The following is a 17,509-nucleotide window of genomic DNA, read 5'->3' as shown; positions in this document are numbered from 1 at the left end:
TTAGTCACTAAAAGAAGATTCGCTGTCTGAACTTTCTTCTGTATTTTTTTCACCTTCTACATCAGGCACTGGGGCATCTGGCCTCTCAGGAAGATCTGGGTCTAGTCCTTCCGATATCATTTTGTTTCTTATTGCCATCACTGGAACACCCACTTGAACCATTCTGAGATATTTGGTGTATCTTATGTCCTTGGCTACAGTTGAGCTATTTTCTGGTGTTACTTCACTTTCCCGTGGTCCAGAGTCTTGTAAACTGTTCTGTGATTGCTCTGAAGTGGTTTCAGAACGTGTTTCATTTGTGACCCTAGTGACACGTATAGGAGATACTTCAAATATGACATCGTCTAGCCCAGGGATAGATGACAACTTTGCACCTAAAATATTGAGAGTTGTTTCAATTTGCTGGATACGAAGAGAAAGGTCTGCCAGTTTCTCCTCACAAACTGTAGAAAGGGGGTTGAGTAACTGTACAGTGTACACCAATAATTGGTTTAGAAATGCCACCGTTCTTTTCTGTTGAATAGCTGGCCCCTTAGTCAGGTCTATGTCTGACCCCGTGAGAGGAAGCCCATCTTCATCCGTCTCCTCAGCGGGCGGGGGACCCAAGGCTCACCCGCAAACCTCTCCCCGACCGGGCCCTCCCAACCCGGTAATAGCATCCTAGTGCTTTTTTTTTTTTTTTTTTAACATCTTTATTGGAGTATAATTGCTTTACAATTGTGTGTTAGTTTCTGCTTTATAACAAAGTGAAACAGTTATACATATACATATGTTCCCAAATCTCTTCCCTCTTGCGTCTCCCTCTCTCTCACCCTCCCTATCCCACCCCTCTAGGTGGTCAAAAACCACCGAGCTGATCTCCCTGTGCTATGCGGCTGCTTCCCACTACCTGTCTGTTTTACGTTTGGTAGTGTATATATGTCCATGCCACTCTCTCACTTTGTCCCAGCTTACCCTTCCCCCTCCGCATATCCTCAAGTCCATTCTCTAGTAGGTCTGCGTCTTTATTCCCGTCTTACCCATAGATTTTTCATGATCTTTGTTTTTTTTTTTTCTTAGATTCCATATATATGTGTTGGCATACGGTATTTGTTTTTCTCTTTCTGACTTACTTCACTCTGTATGACAGACTCTAGGTCCATCCACCTCACTACAAATATCTCAATTTTGTTTCTTTTTATGGCTGAGTAATATTCCATTGTATATATGTGCCATATCTTCTTTATCCATTCATCCGCTGATGGACACTTAGGTTGCTTCCATGTCCTGGCTATTGTAAATAGAGCTGCAATGAACATTTTGGTACATGACTCTTTTTGAATTATGGTTTTCTCAGGGTATATGCCCAGTAGTGGGATTGCTGGGTTGTATGGTAGTTCTATTTGTAGTTTTTTAAGGAACCTCCATACTGTTCTCCATAGTGGCTCTATCAATTCACATTCCCACCAGCAGTGCAAGAGGGTTCCCTTTCCTCCACACCCTCTCCAGCATTTATTGTTTCAAGATTTTTTGATGATGGCCATTCTGACTGGTGTGAGATGATATCTCACTGTAGTTTTGATTTGCATTTCTCTAATGATTAATGATGTTGAGCATTCTTTCATGTGTTTGTTGGCAATCTGTATATCTTCTTTGGAGGAATGTCTATTTAGGTCTTCTGCCCATTTTTGGATTAGGTTGTTTGTTTTTTTGTTATTGAGCTGCATGAGCTGCTTGTAAATCTTGGAGATTAATCCTTTGTCAGTTGCTTCATTTGCAAATATTTTCTCCCATTCTGAGGGTTGTCTTTTGGTCTTGTTTATGGTTTCCTTTGTTGTGCAAAAGCTTTTACGTTTCATTAGGTCCTATTTGTTTATTTTTGTTTTTATTTCCCTTTCTCCGGGAGGTGGGTCAAAAATCTTGCTGTGATTTATGTCATAGAGTGTTCTGCCTATGTTTTCCTCTAAGAGTTTGATAGTGTCTGGCCTTACATTTAGGTCTTTAATCCATTTTGAGTTTATTTTTGTGTAGGGAGGGTTATAACTTCATACTTTTACATGTACCTGTCCAGTTTCCCAGAACCACTTATTGAAGAGGCTGTCTTTTCTCCACTGTATATTCTTGCCTTCTTTATCAAAGATAAGGTGACCATATGTGCGTGGGATTATCTCTGGGCTTTCTATCCTGTTCCGTTGATCTATATTTCTGTTTTTGTGCCAGTATCATATTGTCTTGATTACTGTAGCTTTGTAGTATAGTCGGAAGTCAGAGAGTCTGATTCCTCCAGCTCCATTTTTCGTTCTCAAGATTGCTTTGTCTGTTTGGGGTCTTTTGTGTTTCCATACAAATTGTGAAATTTTTTGTTCTAGTTCTGTGAAATATGTCAGTGGTAGTGTGATAGGGATTGCATTGAATCTGTAGATTGCTTTGGATAGTAGAGTCATTTTCACAATCTTGATTCTTCCAATCCAAGAACATGGTATATATCTCCATCTATTTGTATCATCTTTAATTTGTTTCATCACTGTCTTATAATTTTCTGCATACAGGTCTTTTGTCTCCTTAGGTAGGTTTATTCCTAGATATTTTATTCTTTTTGTTGCAATGGTAAATGGGAGTGTTTGCTCAATTTCATTTTCAGATTTTTCATCATTAGTGTATAGGAATGCCAGAGATTGCTGTGCATTAATTTTGTATCCTGCTACTTTACCAAATTCATTGATTAGCTCTAGTAGTTTTCTGGTAGCATCTTTAGGATTCTCTATGTATAGTATCATGTCATCTGCAAACAGTGGCAGCTTTACTTCTTTTCTGATTTGGATTCCTTTTATTTCTTTTTCTTTTCTGATTGCTGTGGCTAAAACTTCCAAAACTATGTTTAATAGTGGTGAGAGAGGGCAACCTTGTCTTGTTCCTGATCTTAGTGGAAATGGTTTCAGTTTTTCACCATTGAGGATGATGTTGGCTGTGGGTTTGTCATATATGGCCTTTATTATGTTGAGGAAAGTTCCCTCTATGCCTACTTTCTGTAGGGATTTTATCATAAATGGGTGTTGAATTTTGTCGAAAGCTTTCTCTGCATCTACTGAGATGATCATATGGTTTTTCTCCTTCAATTTGTTAATATAGTGTATCACGTTGATTGATTTGCGTATATCGAAGAATCCTTGCATTCTTGGGATAAACCCCACTTGATCATGGTGTATGATCCTTGTAATGTGCTGTTGGATTCTGTTTCCTAGTATTTTGTTGAGGATTTTTGCATCTATGTTCATCAGTGATATTGGCCTGTCGTTTTCTTTCTTTGTGACATCTTTGTCTGCTTTTGGTATCAGGGTGATGGTGGCCTCGTAGAATGAGTTTGGAAGTGTTCCTCCCTCTGCTATATTTTGGAAGAGTTTGAGAAGGATAGGTTTTAGCTCTTCTCTAAATGTTTGATAGAATTCACCTGTGAAACCATCTGGTCCTGGGCTTTTGTTCGTTGGAAGATTTTTAATCACAGTTTCAACTTCAGTGCTTATGATTGGTCTGTTCATATTTTCTGTTTCTTCCTGGTTCAGTCTCAGCAGGTTGTGCATTTCTAAGAATTTGTCCCTTTCTTCCAGGTTGTCCATTTTATTGGCATAGAGTTGCTTGTAGTAATCTCTCACGATCCTTCGTATTTCTGCAGTGTCAGTTGTTACTTCTCCTTTTTCATTTCTAATTCTATTGATTTGAGTCTTCTCCCTTTTTTTCTTGATGAGTCTGGCTAATGGTTTATCGATTTTGTTTATCTTCTCAAAGAACCAGCTTTTAGTTTTATTGATCTTTGCTGTTGTTTCCTTCATTTCTTTTTCATTTATTTCTGTTCTGATCTTTATGATTTATTTCCTTCTGCTAACTTAGGGGGTTTTTTTGTTCTTCTTTCTCTAATTGCTTTAGGTGCAAGGTTAGGTTGTTTATTTGAGATGTTTCCTGTTTCTTAAGGTAGGATTGTATTGCTGTAAGTTTCCCTCTTAGAACTGCTTTTGCTGCATCCCATAGGTTTTGGGTCATCGTGTCTCCATTGTCATCGTTTCTCGGTATTTTTTGATTTCCTCTTTGATTTCTTCAGTGATCACTTCGTTATTAAGTAGTGTATGGTTTAGCCTCCATGTGTTTGTATTTTTTACAGATCTTTTCCTGTAATTGATATCTAGTCTCATAGTGTTGTGGTTGGAAAAGATACTTGATACGATTTCAATTTTTTTAAATTTACCAAGGCCTGATTTGTGACCCAAGATATGATCTATCCTGGAGAATGTTCCATGAACACTTGAGAAAAATGTGTATTTTGTTGTTTTTGGATGAAATGTCCTATAAATGTCAATTAAGTCCATCTTGCTTAATGTAACATTTAAAGCTTGTGTTTCCTTATTTATTTTCATTATGGATGATCTGTCCATTGGTGAAAGTGGGGTGTTAAAGTCCCCTACTATGATTGTGTTACTGTTGATTTCCCCTTTTATGGCTGTTAGTATTTGCCTTATGTATTGAGGTGCTCCTATGTTGCGTGCATAAATATTTACAATTGTTATATCTTCTTCTTGGATCGATCCCTTGATCATTATGTAGTGTCCTTTTTGTCTCTTCTAATAGTCTTTATTTTAAAGTCTACTTTGCCTGATATGAGAATTGCTATTGCATCTTTCTTTTGATTTCCATTTGCATGGAATATCTTTTTCCATCCCCTCACTTTCACTCTGTATGTGTCCCAAGGTCTGAAGTGGGTCTCTTGTAGACAGCATATATATGGGTCTTGTTTTTGTATCCATTCAGCCAGTCTGTGTCTTTTGGTAGGAGCATTTAATCCATTTACATTTAAGGTAATTATAGATATGTATGTTCCTATTCCCATTTTCTTAATTGTTTTGGGTTTATTATTGTAGTTCTTTTCCTTCTTTTGTGTTTCTTGCCTAGAGAAGTTCCTTTACCAGTTGTTGTAAAGCTGGTTTGGTGGTGCTGAACTCTCTCAGCTTGTGCTTGTCTGTAAACGTTTTAATTTCTCCATCAAATCTGAATGAGATCCTTGCTGGGTAGAGTAATCTTGGTTGTAGGTTTTTCTCATTCATCACTTTAAATATGTCCTGCCAATCCCTTCTGGCTTGCAGAGTTTATGCTGAAAGATCAGCTGTTAACCTTATGGGGATTCCCTTGTGTGTTATTTGTTGTATTTCCCTTGCTGCTTTTAATATGTTTTCTTTGTATTTAATTTTTGATAGTTTGATTAATATGTGTCTTGCCGTGTTTCTCCTTGGATTTACCCTGTATGGGACTCTCTGTGCTTCCTGGACTTGATTAACTATTTCCTTTACCATATTAGGGAAGTTTTCAACTATAATCTCTTCAAATATTTTCTCAGTCCCTTTCTTTTTCTCTTCTTCTTCTGGGACCCCTATAATTCGAATGTTGGTGCATTTAATGTTCTCACAGAGGTCTCTGAGACTGTCCTCAGTTCTTTTCATTCTTTTTTCTTTATTCTGCTCTGCAGTAGTTATTTCCACTATTTTATCTTCCACGTCACTTATCCATTCTTCTGCCTCAGTTATTCTGGTATTGATCCCTTGTAGAGTATTTTTAATTTAATTTATTGTGTTGTTCATCGTTTCTTGTTTCCTCTTTAGGTCTTCTAGGTCCTTGTTAAATGTTTCTTGCATTTTGTCTATTCTATTTTCAAGATTTTGGATCATCTTTGCTATCATTATTCTGAATTCTTTTTCAGGTAGACTGCCTCTTTCCTCTTCATTTGTTAGGTCTGGTGGGTTTTTACCTTGCTCCTTCATCTGCTGTGTTTTTCTGTCTTCTCATTTTGCTTATCTTACTGTGTTTGGGGTCTCCTTTTTGCAGGCTGCAGGTTCGTAGTTCCCATTGTTTTTGGTGTCTGTCCTCAGTGGCTAAGGTTGGTTCAGTGGGTTCTGTAGGCTTCCTGGTGGAGGGGACTAGTGCCTGTGTTCTGGTGGATGAGGCTGTATCTTGTCTTTCTGGTGGGCAGGTCCACGTCTGGTTCTGTGTTTCGGAGCGTCTGTGGCCTTATTATGATTTTAGGCAGCTTCTCTGCTAATGGATGGTGTAGTGTTCCTGTCTTGCTAGTTGTTTGGCATAGGGTGTCCAGCACTGTAACTTGCTGGTCGTTGAGTGAAGCTGGGTCTTGGTGTTGAGATGGAGATCTCTGGGAGATTTTTGCCATTTGATATTACGTGGAGCTGGGAGGTCTCATGTGGACCAGTGTCCTGAACTTAGCTCTCCCACCTCAGAGGTACAGCATTGACTCCTGGCTGGAGCACCAAGAGCCTTTCATCCACACGGCTCAGAATAAAAGGGAGAAAAAATAGAAAGAAAGAACGAAAGAGGATAAAATAAAATAAAGTAAGATAAAGTAATGTTATTCAAATAAAAGATAAAAAATAATTATTAAGAAAAAATATTTTTTTAAGTAAAAAAAAAAAAGTACGGACGGACAGAACCCTAGGACAAATGGTGAAAGCAAAGCTATACAGACAAAATCTCACACAGAAGCATACACATACACACTCACAAAAACAGGAAAACGGAAAAAATAATCTATCTTGCTCCCAAAGTCCACCTCCTCAGTTTGGGATGATTCGTTGTCTATTCAGGTATTCCACAGGTGCAGGGTACATCAAGTTTATTGTGGAGATTTAATCCGCTGCTCCTGAGGCTGCTGAGAGAAATTTCCTTTTTTCTTCTTTGTTCGCACAGCTCCAGGGGTTCAGCTTTGGATTTGGACCCGCCTCTGCGTGTAGGTCGCCTGAGGGCGTCTGTTCTTCGCTCAGACAGGACGGGGTTAAAGGAGCCGCTGCTTCGGGGGCTCTGGCTCACTCACGCCGGGGCGGGGGGGGGGGGGGGGGGGGGGGGCGGGGGGGGGGGGGGGGGGGGGGGGGGGGGGTGCGTCAGAGGCGGCGTGACGTTGCACCAGCCTGAGGCACGCTGTGCGTTCTCCCGGGGAAGTCGTCCCTGGATCCCGGGACCCTGGCAGTGGCGGGCTGCACAGGCTTCCCGGAAGGGTGGTGTGGAGAGTGACCTGTGCTCGCACACAGGCTTCTTGGTGGCGGCAGCAGCAGCCTTAGCGTCTCATGCCCGTCTCTGGGGTCCGCGCTTTTAGCCGCGGCTCGCGCCCGTCTCTGGAGCTCCTTTAAGCAGCGCTCTTAATCCCCTGTCCTCGCGCACCAGGAAACAAAGAGGCAAGAAAAAGTCTCTTGCCTCTTCGGCAGGTCCAGACTCTTCCCCGGACTCCCTCCCGGCCAGCCGTGGCGCACTAGCCCCTTCAGGCTGTGTTCACGCCGCCAGTCATCTCCCTGCTCTCTGACCGAAGCCGAGGCCTCAGCTCCCAGCCCCCGCCCGCCCCGGTGATGAGCAGACAAGCCTCTCGGGCCGGTGAGTGTTGGTCGGCCCCGATCCTCTGTGCGGGAATCTCTCCGCTTTGCCCCCCGCACCCCTGTTGCTGTGCTCTCCTCCGCGGCCCCGAAGCTTCCCCCCTCCGCCACCCGCAGTCTCCGCCCGCGAAGGGGCTTCCTAGTGTGTGGAAACGTTTCCTCCAGTGCAGCTCCCTGGTGTACAGGTGCAGGTCCCGCCCCTATTCTTTTGTCTCTGTATTTTCTTTTTTCTTTTGCCCTACCCAGGTAGGTGGGGAGTTTCTTGCGTTTTGGAAGGTCTGAGGTCTTCTGCCAATGTTCAGTGGGTGCTCTACAGGAGCAGTTCCATATGTAGATGTATTTCTGATGTATCTGTGGGGAGGAAGATGATCTCCGCATCTTACTCTTCCGCCATCTTCCTCAAGTCCCCCAGAAGTCAGTCTTGTGTCCATAATCCAGGCAGCCCCTGGATGTCCTCAATCATCAGTATCAGTTTCTTATGAATAAGACTCTCCTGAGGCTCCTGGGGTTGGGAGGTCAGTAAGGGCTGACCCTGCAGGACAGGGATGGCAGAAACAAATCAGGGCATCTGGCTTCAGTTTAAGTGGGATTGTTAGCAGGACAGAGTAGGGGTCTGGAGTCCATGCAAAAAACTGAAGAAAAGGCCAAACACCTAGGTCTGAGCCATATGATGGAGAGAAGAGAATAACTGGGACTTGGTACAATACTCCCAAGCACACTGGACCCACAATTAAAAGCATCCCAACTTCTCCCAGACTGAGGAAGTGAGCTGGTGACTCCTAATATAGTCTTCAATCCTGGAAGCACTGGTTCTAGGACAATGTGGGTTCCACTTCCCATTCCTCTGGGAATGGATTATCTGATCATCTCAGAGCTTCTTGGACAGTCTCTTAGAAAGTGACAGGAAGAAAGAGCCAATTGAGAGTAACTGCCCATTAGTTATCAGACTCAAGTAGATTTTGTCTGCACTTTCTTTCACCCCACTTTCTCCACACTATTTCTGTTCCTTTGGCATCAGCACTGTTACAGGTCCCAGCTCTGTATAGTTTTAGGAGACAACAAATAAAGCCAGTGTACATATAACCAACTCACCTTGACCTCTTTTGCAGGGAAAACTTTTCAGTGAACAAGCAGGTTTGTGTGCTCTGTATATATGCAGACGCACTCTTTTTGGTATAATGTGTGGTAGGCAGTTTCTGGGAAAAACAAAAGCAATGCCAGATGGTTTATTAGGTGTATTATAGTGATCCACTCTGCATGATTTTATAGGCATTACAAATGGGACTACCATCCATCCTCTCGAGGGAAGCAGAGGCAGAAAGTATCTCAGCCTGAGTCCAAATTTTCTGTGCTCAGGGGATGTCTCTATTAAGAATCAAATCTGCCAAAACTGCTTTCCTAGAATTATAGACTCAGAATTTTAAAGCTGGGGGTGTGTGGGGGGGAATAAGAAATCATTCTGAGTATTTCTTAAGCGCTGATTAGGTACTGGGCCTCATGCTAGAGTGTTGACTTAGCCAATCACCTCCTTTGACTGAGGTATTTTCTCATGGACACCTAGCAAGTTAGAGCAGAGCAAAGACTTCTGCATCCAGATTAAATCCTCTTTTCTGTACCACATTGTTAGCCTCTGTTCTTTTATCTGTGATAACTTCCCTCATCCCCACTCTTGAAGAACACAGACAAGACCCTTGAAATGAATAAAAAAGGATGTAGGAGAAGTGAGAAAAATGACTGCCAAAAACCCAGGATTTGAGGGTGTAGAATGGCCCTCAGTCCATGAAAAAAGCATGTGTTTAGTCATTTACTCAGTCATTTATTCAACAAACACAATCTGAATAGCTACTAAGTCACAGGACAGTCTCTGAGGTGGGTAACTTTGAAGAAGCAGTCTAGTCATCAACTAGTAATTAAAAAAAAAAAGAAATTCTAGCCTTTATTTTCATTTTCCAAAGAATATTATTGGGCATGTGAATCGTAACCCTAGCAACCCTTTTTACATGTCCCAATTTTTCTTACAGCCACTAGCAACTCTTTTACTTTTTCTTTCTTCTCCATTCCTGCAGGTACCCAACACCCAGGGGTCTTTTTATGAAAATCAATTTAGATTGAAGCTTAAATCCAATCTCTGACCACATCTCCATCCCTTCACTTGATTCTGCATTCCACAATATCTCGTTTAAAAGACAGTTTAGAGAAAGGGAGGAGAACACTTACACTTGAATAAATCTTGTCTGAGAATTATGTGTATTAGTAAGTCACCTAAGAATTCATAGGAGGAAGTAGATTCAATCTAATTCTGCAATAAGTTAAACATGAGAAACAAGAGATAAGGAGAAGTTAAACATTAATATGAAATTTAGGGCCTGAATGCTATTTGAAAAAGAGGGTCTTGGCAAAGATAATGATTTCTGATTTAGATACCTTGCATACAAGAGACAATAAAGACCCACTGAAGGCAGTGGTGAGGGGTACCAGCAGATGGTATAAGGAAATTGAAACATTATAAGAAGTAGACAAGAATATAAAATCCCAGACATCCAGTTCTCTTTAGTGCAGGAAAAAAAAAAAAAAAAGCTTCATCCATCACTAGGTCTGGAAGGTGTTTCTGTGAACAAAAAGGTATGGTAGTAATGGTCATCCTATGTCAGAAGATGCGTTTGAGTTATGTTCAGTCTCTTTTTTGAGGGAAGGGGGTGGCAAATGTAGTTTATTTTAGAAAAATTCATTGATAATTATTTTAAAAGAATTTGACATTTAAAGAGGTATGGTTCTCTTACTTTAAAATGAAAATAAGAGAACCTCTCTTATGTGTATTCCTAATGCCCAATGATGCCATGTAAATAAACTAAATGGAGTGTAAACCTTCTATATTTCAATTATTCTAAAGAAACCAGCAAATCTGGAGGTTTATTTATAGATTGTCTTTTGATAATGACTGATCATCCTTAGTTTCTAAGTTCAGGTTTAACCCATTTCTCAGCAGGGTCAGCTACTTAGAAACTGCCCTAGTAATGCTGGTGAATAGGATTACTAAACTGTATTTCTGTTGGTGAACTTGGAGCCCCTAATACCAGAGCCTCAATTCACAAGTTACTAGTGGATTTTCCTGTACTTAAGATCAGTGTACTGGTATGAATGTGACTTTTGGAGTTAGATCTGGGTCAATGTCCTGGATTTTCCTCTTACTGATTGTGTGGGCATGGGCAAGTGTTAACCTTTCTTTCCCACTCCTCTATTTTCTTTACCCTTTTTCTCCCTAAATCCAGCTGCATAAAATAAAATATACAGCAACATCACATGGTTAATGTATAGCTTAAAACCATGATCTATGGAAAATACTTAGTGCAGAGTCTGATGTGTACTAAGTACTCAGTAAATGCTAGACAGGAATTCTAGCAGCAGTTAGGAATAATAGCACAGTGCAATGGTACAAATGTTCCTGTATCTGGTTATTTGAGGTATCAGCTGATAAGCATGGCTTAATTGCAGCATCATCACACATTAGTTAAGGTTCCAGAGAAACAGAACAAATAGGATAGATTCATAGATTTATTTTAAATAACTCGTGGCAATGGCAGCTGGCAAGTCTGAAATCCGCAGAACAGACCAGCAGGCTGGAAATTCTCATGAGTAGATGTTACAATCTTGATTCATAAGGCAATCTGGAGGCAGAATTCCTTCCTCCACTGGGAAGCTCAGTCTCTTTTCTAAATGCTTTCAATTTATCAGATGAAGAGCACCCACGTTATGGCATTATAATCTGCTGTACTCACAGTCTACCGATTTAAATATTCATCACATCTAAAAAATATTTTCACAGAGACTTTGAGACTGTGTTTGGCCAAACAACTGGGCACTATAGCCAAACGGACAGTCATTAATTACCACTTGGCATCAGTGTAACTCCCCAGAATATGTGCTAGTCTGACAGTTAGGTTACTGACCTGTCCCTTTGATTCTTCTTTCTCTCTTAGTGTCCTGGTCAAGTCATTTATTTCTTTGAGACTCAGATTTATCCTGTAGAAGATATTGTCCTTCCAATTTCTCATATCCCTTTCTAGATGGCCAGTGGGACGTCTCCATGTAGGAATGTTGGTAGATGGTCACTGTCTGTCTAAGAAATGTATGACAAATATATGACAGTCTTGAAGAAGCAAATGCGACCTTTCTTTTTGGTTCTTCCAGATATAAAACTAGTGCAATTTGGCACCTAAGGAGGTTAGAAGTATTTACAAGTCACTACCCACTTTAAGGGCATATCAGATGGCTGACTCATGCCTGACAACTCTGTTCTCATGGGACATTTGAGCAAAAATAGGTTTTAATTCATTCTTATAAATAAATTAAGATAATGTAAATGGACAGTGTACATCAGGACTTGAGACGTCCCCATTGTGAACTCAGAGGCAGCAGGCAGGAGAAATCAAAAGTCTGACCTTCCTACAGCAGGTGCTGATACATGAGGACTGAACTAGAGTTTGTTTGTTCGTTTTCACTAAAATTTAAAATATTGACTGTTTTTACACAAGCACATTATCCACAGGGTGAAAGCATGAAGAATAGCGCTTAAGTGTAGAGAAAAGGAAAAGACAGAGAATAAAGATGAAAAAATTGAAAGCAAGAACAAGGAAAAAGAGAAGAAAAGAGAAAGAAAAGGAGTAGAGAGAAATTTTTCTGGGCACATGATGCATGAAATCATCCTGTCATCAACTCCACTAAGGTATGGCTCCACATATGGTAAGAAACATTCAGAGGACTGGAGGGGCCACCCACTACTGCTTCATGGACCTCCAGACAGGGTGGAGATGGCTGGGAGACCCTCTGAGAAGGAGGGGGGTGTGTGTTTGGTATTTTGCTTTCTAAGAAACCAAGATGCTGAAACGAATTTAATTATAAGGCTAAGTGGAGGAGCCATAGAATTAGAAAATGGCTAACTGAAAACAAAAGATACTCATATCTATGATCAAACTGGGAATAGAGCAATTCTCTAATATTAAGGAGATTGGAATAAATGTCATGAGCTAGCAGGAGGCAGAGGGGTAAAAATTCAGACAGGGAGCTCCAGAAAGCAGCAATCTTGCAGGGACTGGGCCCAAGCCAAAGGCAACAGAGGCTAAGAGCAGAGAAAAGAGGACAGAGTCACACCCCTGACCAAACAAAACCGTCTTTAACTGCAGAAAAACCAGGAGACCTGAAGTATATTCTAATCCTCATCTTCCTTCTGCTATACTTAAGAGAAGCATTAATGTCTGGATTTCTTTAAGGAAGAGGGTTTGAAAAGATGGTAAAGCTAAAAGTCTCTGTGCTCACCATAACAAAGCCACAACATTCCTTTCTAAGAATAGGAATGGGATAGAAAGCACAGCATATTATACAGAGAATGGATAACATTCTCAACTGGCTCAACATAAACTGTAATAGATAGTGTTCTGGGGTATAAAGCTGAAGAGATGCCTGGTGATATATTGTAGAGTGCCTTGAATACCAGACTAAAAAGACAGGACTTTATCTAGTGGAGAGTTTATTTCCAAAGCCTTTGGACATTTTTAGCACTGACATGGCATCATCAGAACTCTCCCTTTAAAGCTGACCTTGGAGCAAGGTGAAAGATGGTATATTAGTTATCTGTTGCTGCCTAAGACATGACCCCAAAACTTACCAGTTTAAAACAATGAACATTTTTAATTTTATTTATTTATTTAATTTTTTTTTTTTTTTTTTGTGGTACGCAGGCCTCTCACTGTTGTGGCCTCTCCCACCACGGAGCACAGGTTCCAGACGCGCAGGCCCAGCGGCCATGGCTCGCAGGCCCAGCTGCTCCGCGGCATGTGGGATCTTTCCGGACCGGGGCACGAACCCGTGTCCCCTGCATCGGCAGGCGGACTCTCAACCACTGCGCCACCAGGGAAGCCCTGAACATTTTTTATCTCACAGTTTCCAAGGGGCAAGTATCCAGGAGTAAGTTAGCGAGATGATTCTGACTCAGGGTTCCATAGCGGGTGGCGGTCAATCCGTTGACCAGGACTGTAATCACAGGAGTGGGCTGGAGGACCGACAAAGATAGCTCGGTCTCATGGCACTCACAGAAATCCTTAGATTCTCAGCACATATTCGTCTCTACAGGGCTGCCTGACATCCTCATGGCATCGCAGCTGGCTTCCCGTGGAGTGAATGATCCAAAGGCAAGGGAGAGAGGAGGAAGCCTGGTGCTTTTAATGACTTAGCTTCTGAAGGCTCACACTGTCACTTCTGCTCTATTCTATTTATTAGAATTGGGTCAGCTAAGTCCAGCCTACACTCAAGGGGAGGGTAATTAGTCTCCACTTCTTGAAGGGAGACATGGCAAAGAATTTAAGTAAAACCAACCTAGATTAGCATCTGAACGTTTTTGCGATTTTCTGCTTTTCACCTGGTACCTCCCATATCAATAGGTATTTGGGACAACAAATTAGAAGTCTAGTGCAATGGTGAAGAGGATCAAACAAGCAGATTTTAGCTAAAGCAGTGTGATGAAAAGAGGACTCTTGGGGGCAACATATGTGAGATACATTAGGAAGAAGTATTTTAGGAAGATGTGCTGTAAATTAGAAGTAAACAATAAGGAAGGAAAAACAAAGATTCTTTTAAAATTTCTTATTTATAAATTCCCTGTGATCATCAGACAGGGTAGAGAGAACTGTTCTAATGATGTCACTGGCAAACATAAGGAAGTCAGGGCAAGAGCTGAGGAAAGATGGAGAGATAATGAGTTTGCTTTTGGAAAGGATGAGTTTATGATACTATGGGGCCTACCACGTGCTAACACTAGCAGGCTGGTAAAATACTAACCTGGAACTGAACCATGAGTCTGGGAAGTAGGGGTTGGCATGGCCGTCGTCCGCACTGCACAGTATGATAAAGCAGACAGTGAATGGGTTGGCCGAGGGAGAAAGAGTGAAGAAGGCTCAGTTCCAACGCAGGAGAAATAGTGACATTGAGGGAAGGAGGGAAGAAACAGAACTGTTGAAACTGACCTAAAAGAGAGTTTGAAATGTCCTGGGACCCATGAGATAGCAGTATTGTGGGAGGAAAGGGAAGGTGGACTCCACTGACACTGTCAAATGCTGAGAGGTAAGGAAGAATGTGGATTGTGGGAATAACTGTATTTGGAAAGGATGCCATCTGTGACCTCTAATGGTAATAAGTGGGATGGAAAGTGAAGCAAAAATCACATGATATGGTGTTGAGTAGTGAGTAGAAAACTTCAGTGGTGTGCTGAAAAAGGTTTAAAACCTGGCTGTCTGGGATGGGGACTGATTTGTAGCATTGCTGCATTTCGTGGTGTAAATACTTTCATCATAGCCATTTACAAACTATCAGTGATTTAACAGTTGCCCCCAACATTCCTAAAAATTTAACAATTGGTTCTCATGAGTCTGTATGCGCTGGTTGCAGGACATCACTGGAGGGACTGAAAGATGAATAGGTGTATAAGGCATTTTTTGAACATTTTTGGAAGCAGACATGGTAACTTACACTTATGCTCCACAAACGTGGGAAGGGAAGACATCCTCTCAGAAAGCTTTCAGAAATCCTCATCGTATCCAGAGGCCAGAGGAAATCTTCTTTGGCTTCACCCTTTGTGCCACATTGTGTGAGTGTTCCATGGGCACCTGGAGTGCACAGGGCCACCTGGAGTTCACTTTCCCTTAGTCTTCTCCCTCCTTCCTCATCCTCTAGGACCTCACAGCAGCTACATTTTTCCATTACAAATCTTTTGCCTTTAACACTCACATCTTCATGGATGAAGTACATAAAAATACAAGCAAACTTCTTATTTTCTAACATCTGTCACCTCTTGTAGTAGAATTTTGGTATGTCGTGCTTAAAGCCATCTTCCACACCAAGGATAAGCCCAGTGAGGAATAAAGGGACAAAGGAAGGAGGAGAATCAGGTCCTCCCACACTTAGAATATGTAAAATGAGACTTCAGAGTAAAATACTAGCTAACCACTACCTCCCTCTGCCAGAACCCTCGTATCTCTCACTATCATTGTGATTTTGGTCAGCAGTGCCCTTGATCCTGAGCTGCCACCCCTCCAGTGAAAAAAACCAACAAAGACAATACAAAGTCTCTCTTCTCATCTGTAAGCACTTCTTCTGTGCCAGAGGATAATGTGCTTACTGCAGAGTTTTGAAGAAACTCAGTGCCAACATTTATTCACAATGTATGTTCTTCCGAGCCTAAAGTTACCAGATTTGAAAGCTGTGTGATTTTAAAGCAAATTGATCAAGACCACAAATGTTAATAAGATGCATGACTACAGTCTGTATATTAACTATGATCTTGGAGGAAATACTCTTGGGAATCCTATACCAGTGTTTTGCATTTGAGCTTAGAATTCTCATTTTTAAATGAAACTTTATTGTGATTATTAACCTGCAGAAATTTTAATTACCCTTTCAATGCTTGAAGGTTCGTAATGGAGAGATGCCAGAAAAATCCCACTGCTAATTAAATCCAACTGAATATTTCCTTCACCTGAAGATACAGAAGTACTTCTTGTTTGTCAAATCCCTTTCAGCCAAATAACCACTTAACTAATCTCAAATTGAATATCTTGTTTAAGATCCTTTCTCTCCAGGGAGCTGCTGTTGAATATTATAAAAGCATCATCCAGGGAAATATCTCTTAGCTTCCTGACTGGAGGAAAGGGAAAAAAAACATGTTTCCTTATATCACTGAGTAGATTGAAATCTGGGAGAATGAATAAGCTGACATTTTGAAGCAAAAGCATTAGTAGAAGGTGGGAATGGCGTCTGTCACTGCAGGACAAATCCTAGTCCTGAGTTCACAAGAAAGACAAGAGGAATTGGATCTTTTCATCTTTGGATTAATGTGACTCTTCTTTCTGAGAAGGCTAAATTGTGGCTTCAATAATCATGACTCTAAATCACCAAATAGTGACCTGGAGACCCTGTAGGCCATAGGAAGGGCAGAGTGACCTGGAGGTCAGCATATCACAGGAGGGAAAAGAGAATCAGATCTGGCTTTGTCACTTGCCAGCTTTGTGACTTTCAATCATTCACTTAAATGCCTTGAACTCCAGTTCAAATGACATCTGAGACAGTCTGAAATAGTGCCTGCCTTTCTACCATTTAGGCCTATTGAATCGAAATAGTATCAATAAAAGCATATTCTAAAATTAGCTCATGTTATTCCTCTGCTCGTACCATGGAACGGCTGCTGCGTCATCTAGCTTAAAACCCCATGTGCCTTCAATGGTCTGCATCTGACTTCGCGTTGCTGCTCTGGCCTCAGCTCCTGCTCCTCTCTCCTCTGCCCTTGCTGCCCCAGCCATGCTGGTCTCCCCTGTTCCTTAGAGAAATACTCTCCTAACCATAGCCCTCTGTACTCACCGGTTTCTCTTCTTGGAATGTTCTTCCCCTAGTTTTCTACAGGACTTGTCCTTTCACTTAAATTTTCACTAAAATCTCAGTGGAGTCTTTTGAAGTTTTGACAGTTCACTACTGCTAGCCCTTGCCGTGTCTCTGGTAAACATCTGTGATGATTAATTTTATGTGTTAATTTGGAGGGTGTTTTGGGAGGAGATTAACATTGAAATTGCTGAATTCTGGATAAACAGATTACCCTCCATAATATGGGTGGGCCTCTTCCAATAAGCTGAAGGCCTGAATAGAATAAAAAGATTGATGAAAATACAACTTACTGAATGGGAGAAAATATTTGCAAATGATATGACCAATAAGGGATTAACATCCAACATATATAAAGAGCTCATGCAACTCAACATCAAGAAACACAGAACCCAATTAAAAAATGGGCAGAAGAACTGAATAGATATTTTTCCAAAGAGGACATGCAGATAGCCAATAGGCACATGAAAAGATGCTCAACATCGCTAATCATCAGGGAAATGCAAATCAAAACCACAATGAGATATCACGTCCCACCTGTCAGAATGGCTATAATCAAAAAGAATACAAATAGCAAATGTTGGTGAGGATGCAGAGAAAAGGGAACCCTCCTACACTGTTGGTGGGAATGTAAATTGGTGCTGCCACTGTGGAAGACAATATGGAGATTTCTCAGAAAACTAAAAGTAGAACTACCA

The 17,509-nt window shown here is 41.2% G+C and overlaps 1 pseudogene; it reads right to left on the bottom strand.

The window, feature by feature from the left end:
* LOC114908568 lies at window positions 1–14,237 on the bottom strand (annotated as a pseudogene).
* Window positions 14,238–17,509: the final 3,272 nt, after the last annotated feature.

The sequence above is a fragment of the Monodon monoceros genome, unplaced genomic scaffold (assembly GCF_005190385.1).
Source record: "Monodon monoceros isolate NGI ecotype Baffin Bay Population unplaced genomic scaffold, NGI_Narwhal_1 Super_Scaffold_4, whole genome shotgun sequence".
NCBI classification, from domain to species: Eukaryota; Metazoa; Chordata; class Mammalia; order Artiodactyla; family Monodontidae; genus Monodon; species Monodon monoceros.
This window is presented reverse-complemented; position numbering and strand designations above follow the sequence as displayed.